Source organism: Silurus aristotelis (assembly GCF_946808225.1).
Source record: "Silurus aristotelis genome assembly, chromosome: 17".
Taxonomy (NCBI): domain Eukaryota; kingdom Metazoa; phylum Chordata; class Actinopteri; order Siluriformes; family Siluridae; genus Silurus; species Silurus aristotelis.
The window spans coordinates 2679905-2685904 of record NC_139590.1 but is presented as its reverse complement, the minus strand read 5'-3'; the positions used below and the strand labels follow the sequence as shown (position 1 = coordinate 2685904).

Here is a 6000-nt window from a genome sequence, read left to right as displayed (position 1 = left end):
CTTCATCTTGTCTCCTTTCTTGTCCTCATTGACGTCCCCATTCTCGTCACTGTACTTTCATCTGTCTGCTCTTTCATCCCTGTCCATGTCTTAATCCTTGTTCCCATCCATGTCTCGTCCTCATCCTCGTTTAATGAAAAAACTATTCAGGAATCACGTTATATCTGTAAAACTCTTCACTGCATTAACACTTGGGGAAAAAAAACCTAGTTTTGTAGCACACCACCAGATGGCAGCACAAGGCTGCATGCACAGTCACAGGGAGCACCGATCTTCATAAGTCAGTTATGCTAAAAGACATCATCCTGCGCAAATCGAGAGCTGTGCATTTGCTGCTCTTCTGACCACCTGCTGTTCTACATCCCTGTTATCACCAACATTTTTTTTACGTCAACTTTATTAACATTGCTCTTCCACAACATCCCTGTATCACCAACACCATGATACTAGGTAGTGATTCGGTGGATGTGGACATCAATCAATCAATCAATCAATCAATCAATCAATCAATCAGTCTGTCTCTCTGTCTGGCTCTATCCCCATTTCTCAAGAAAATAAAAAGGTGTGTGTGGTGTTTGGTGTAAGAAGAATAAAACACTGCAGTAGGAGCTGTTGCTTGAAATGTATAAACACAGACGTCTTTTAGAGTAAAACGATTCACTGTGTCATATAAACCCCTTTATAAAGGCTGCAGGGAGCCGAACCCCTCCAGATTAAACAAATAGTGAACTGCATAGGGTGCAAAAGAGGACAAGACAGCAAAGAGAGAGAGAGAGAGAGAGAGAGAGAGAGAGAGAGAGAGAGAGAGAGAGAGAGAGAGAGGAAGAGAAAGAGAGACCTGACCTATATAGGAAGGAGGCTAAAATATTTATGGATGTAAGTGTCCTAATTCATGTGCCATTGGGGCATCACAGGCTTTTCGTCCAATTCCACGTAAGGAAGAGGTACAACACACACACACACACACACACACACACACACACACACACACACACACACACACACACACACACACACACACACACACACACACACACACACACACAGTGTCTTACTGTCCTTGTGAGGACATTCCACTGGCATAATTCATTTCTTTTCTTTTTAGAAGTTGAAGAAATAGAAGTTGCAATTTTGTAAAAAAAACATATATATATATATAAATAATAATAATAAAAATTTAAACAAAAGAATGTAGGAAATAAATAATTAAAAATGTAAAATTATTAATGAAAACGAAGAAAAAGAGAAAAGAAAGTAAGGAAGAAAAAAGACAGAATGAAAAAGAAGAAAAATAGGTGGATAAAAAGGGAAGGAAGTAATGAAGACAAAGACAGACAGACAGACAGACAGACAGACAGACAGACAGATAGATAGATAGATAGATAGATAGATAGATAGATAGATAGATAGATAGATAGATAGATAGATAGATAGATAGATAGATAGAGAAAGAAAGAAAAAATTTAATTAAATTAATAGAAAGAATTACAAAAGGAAAAAAGAAAGGAATCCTGCTGCTCCTCATCACACACAAAAATAAAGTGCACATTTATATAAAGTTGTAATCTGGTGTATCAGTGTAGATTTATTCAGTGATGGAGATTCAAAGCACTTTTTTTTTACGTCGCTTTGGACACGAACGTCTGCTCAATGCCACAAATGTAAATATAAAAATAAATGTAAATGTAAATATAAATGTAAATATAAATATAAATGTAGGTAGAGCCTGAAGATTAAACTTATTTTCATGAGAAAGAGAAATTGAATGTGAAATTAAAATTGAACTGTTGCGTCTGTGTTGCATGTATTAATAATGAAGCTGTTGGAGATACAATATGGAGTAATATTTCTCATTTCAATGTTTCCTTCTTTAGTTCATCAAATTCATCTTGTGCCTCAAAACAATGATCAAAATTGGTGTGTTCACCATAGAAGTCCAGCACACACAGAAATCCTCCATGGAGCTCAGTGAAGGCGTTAGGAGACCACTGTAGACGTCTCACTCTGGATGGAGCTGAAACTGTAGGTTACTATGGTTAGGGGTGGTGGGATTTCAACTCATGACCTGCTGATCAGAAGTACAACATCTTAACCACTGGGCTTCCCCTACCTCCATGACATCTAGCATACAGATAGAAAAAGAACAAAAGAAAGAATTATGAAAGAAAGAAAAGAAACAAACAAACAAATAAATAAATAAATACAAAAGGAACAGACAGTATGAAAGAGATAGATAGATAGATAGATAGATAGATAGATAGATAGATAGATAGATAGATAGATAGATAGATAGATAGATAGATAGATAGATGAAAGAAAGAAAGAAAGAAAGAAAGAAAGAAAGAAAGAAAGAAAGAAAGAAAGAAATTACAAAGAAACAGACAGTATAAAAGAAAGAAATAGATAGATAGATAGATAGATAGATAGATAGATAGATAGATAGATAGATAGATAGATAGATAGATAGATAGATAGATAGATAGATAGATAGATAGATGAAAGAAAGAAAGAAAGAAAGAAAGAAAGAAAGAAAGAAAGAAAGAGAGTTAAATATGAAAGAAAGAAAGAAAGAAAGAAAGAAAGAAAGAAAGAAAGAAAGAAAGAAAGAAATTACAAAGAAACAGACAGTATGAAAGAAAGAAATCGATAGATAGATAGATAGATAGATAGATAGATAGATAGATAGATAGATAGATAGATAGATAGATAGATAGATAGATAGATAAAAGAAAGAAAGAAAGAATTACAAAGAAACAGACAGTATGAAAGAAAGAAATAGATAGATAGATAGATAGATAGATAGATAGATAGATAGATAGATAGATAGATAGATAGATAGATAGATAGATAGATAGATGAAAGAAAGAAAAAAGAAAGAAAGAAAGAAATGACGAAACAAAAAAAGAAAGAAAAAAATGATAAAGAAACAGACAGTATGAAAGAAATAGATAGATAGATAGATAGATAGATAGATAGATAGATAGATAGATAGATAGATAGATAGATAGATAGATAGATAGATAGATAGATAGATAGATAGATAGATGGATGGATAGATAGATAGATAGATAGATAGATAGATAGATAGATGAAAGAAAGAAAAAAGAAAGAAAGAAAGAAAGAAAGAAAGAAAGAAAGAAAGAAAGAAAGAAAGAAAGAAAGAAAAATAATAAAATACGAAAGAAAGAAAGAAAGAAAGAAAGAAAGAAAGGAAGAAAGAAAGAAAGAAAGAAAGAAAGAAAGAAAGAAAGAAAGAAAGAAAGAAAGAAAGAAAGAAAGAAGAAAAATAATAAAATACGAAAGAAAGAAAGAAAGAAAGAAAGAAAGAAAGAAAGAAAGAAAGAAAGAAAGAAAGAAAGAAAGAAGAAAGAAAAATAATAAAATAAGAAAGAAAGAAAGAAAGAAAGAAAGAAAGAAAGAAAAATAATAAAATACGAAAGAAAGAAAGAAAGAAAGAAAGAAAGAAAGAAAGAAAGAAAGAAAAATAATAAAATACGAAAGAAAGAAAGAAAGAAAGAAAGAAAGAAAGAAAGAAAGAAAGAAAGAAAGAAAGAAACGTGTGATCGGCTGTGGGTGAACACGTCACACCGGTGCTCAGACACTAGAGATTTGAGTTCAGGATTATAGAAATCTTTCTGAATTGTTGAAATTGTTCTCAGACGTCTGAATCGTGGCTGAAACGGCACAGTGTGCACCTGACTTCAGTCACACGTCCTCTAAATGAACGTTTTGGATCAGACGCTCAGTGGGAGTTTTGCTTTAGAAAGCTTTAATTAGCCCAGGTTTTACTCCCGTGTAAAAGAAAATCACGTCTCGGCAGGTTTTTCCCCGATAATTGCGTTATTATTGCAGTCAGAGCGGAAAGACTGAAAGCCGAATTGTCAGAAAAGGAAAAAAAAATCTAAACGGTTTCTTATTATAGTCCACAAATTATTTTTTTTAGCTTTAAACAGTTTCAGTGCTTCGTTAAGCCGCCGTGTTTCTGCACACTGAGTGTGGACACCAAACGACAGCAACATGTGAGACGAACGGAAACAGGAAACGGTGACCATATAAGGCAAGCGAGGAATAAAAACAGGACAGATGTCATATTAAGTAAACAGGGACAGAATCAGAGGATCTGACCCAAATATATTTAGGGCTTCTTTAAAGCCACAACGTCAGAGACCACACTGTACTGACAAAAGTATTGGGACACCTGCCTTTTCCAGCAGCATCTGCTTCTTCCTCAAACTGTTAGCTACTAATCTTCAGAGGCACACAATTGTATATGAGTCTTTGGGCGTGTCAGCGTGAAATTTTAACTTCACTTGAGCTAGGAGACCCAAATCTGTTCCAGAATGACCAAGAAGATCTGCTTTACATTGATTGGAGGTTGTGGAAGATCTTCTGCTGTAAAGCTGCCACCCTATTAAACACCTGTCCAGAAATCTCCACAAAATTGAGTGGAACATCTCCCCAGAAGTGTGCCGCTTATTATCACAGCGAATGGAAACGAAATGATGTTTAAAAAGAACCGTATAGACATTTTTCCACAAACTTTTGATCTACCGTAATTTCCAGACTATAAAGCACACCCATATATAAGCCGCACCCACTAAATTTTACAAATATTTTTATTTTTAACATAAATAAGCCGCACCTGTCTATAAGCCGCAGGTGTCTACACTAATGTACTTTACACAGGTTTTAACGAAAGACAGATTACACACGGTGCAACAGGTGAAATATGTTGTGACTCCTTTAGGAGCATGGCGGTATTTTGGGAATAGCCTAGCACTAAATTTTCCGGTATTACTGCATGTGTGCAAGACCGAGGAATATGTCCTTATTATTTTCTGATGCTCATTTCTAAATTTCTTTGACTAACCCGTAACGCTGTTGCCAAGAAAAATAAAAAAGCACGAGTTTTGGAAACCTGTCTGTGCTTATATAATTTCTGTTGCAACTGGAGTTAGCGAGCTCTCCCTTCACCCAGACTCAACGCGTTACAACGGCTTGTATCTAAACAGTAGCCGACCAAGAAAGTCATTGTTCACTGTCTTCCTCCCTGCTTTCACAACTATTTCTCTCGAGAGTTTATCTTTTGGCATCGTCGTGCATTTAAAAATCACCACCGGTGGAAGTTTTTTCTCCCGAAGCCGTGCAGCTCAGAACACAGGTGAGGTGCGTTTTTACGTTTCCGTTCGGTAATTTCATTGGTCTAATGTTATGGGGTTCAGTTTTTCGGCTTGAAGTTCATAAAATTCAGGAAAAATTCATAAATTAGCCGCTTCGTTGTTTAAGCCGCGGTGTTCAAAACGTGGGAAAAAAGTAGCGGCTCATAGTCCGAAAAATACGGTAGTATGTAAATAGTAAAATAAAAAAAATTAAAAAGTGCTAAGATTTTGTTCAGTCAGGTTTCTTCTCCTGTCTGTGTTTGTTTATTAGTTGTTATCCATTACCATGTGCTACTCTTGCGTCTGATTCGCTGGAGTTTGTGACACAGTGGGCGGAACTTACTTTTCAGTTACCAAATGAAATACTGTTTATGACTTAATATATAGATTTGTGGACACTTGTATTATATTTAATGCTGCGTTCCATATAGTAGCTTTTTATAAACCACAGACGCCTTCACGTGTTTGCTCGTGTTACCTTGTTAGATACGGAGTCTGTGGAAAGTTTGGAAACACCGAGTCTTATGAGACATGCAAATGTTCCTTTGGTTTCTATGCAAAACACTGTAAAAGGTCAAATACACACAAGAATTAGACAATGAATAAGTGGATGAAAGTTCTGCAGAGTCCAAATGTGACAATCTTGTCTCTAATAGAAGAACTTGTGTAACATGAAGAACATGAGAGAAGATGTGATCAGACTGCCCTCACCCCCACACTCACACATTGAGGTGAAAGCTTCATGGTTTGGGGTTGTTTTAAAGCAGGGAATGTGAAAGTAAATCAACATGGCTGACATTCCATACTTCTACCGAAGCAACAAATACGTCCAAACTCTGTA

General features: G+C 35.4%; 1 protein-coding gene across 1 annotated transcript in view; it reads right to left on the bottom strand.

Moving 5' to 3' along the window:
- LOC310740366 (voltage-dependent calcium channel gamma-2 subunit-like) overlaps nucleotides 1–6000 on the bottom strand; it is a 54692-nt gene that overhangs the window by 9345 nt on the left and 39347 nt on the right. The window lies entirely within an intron of this gene.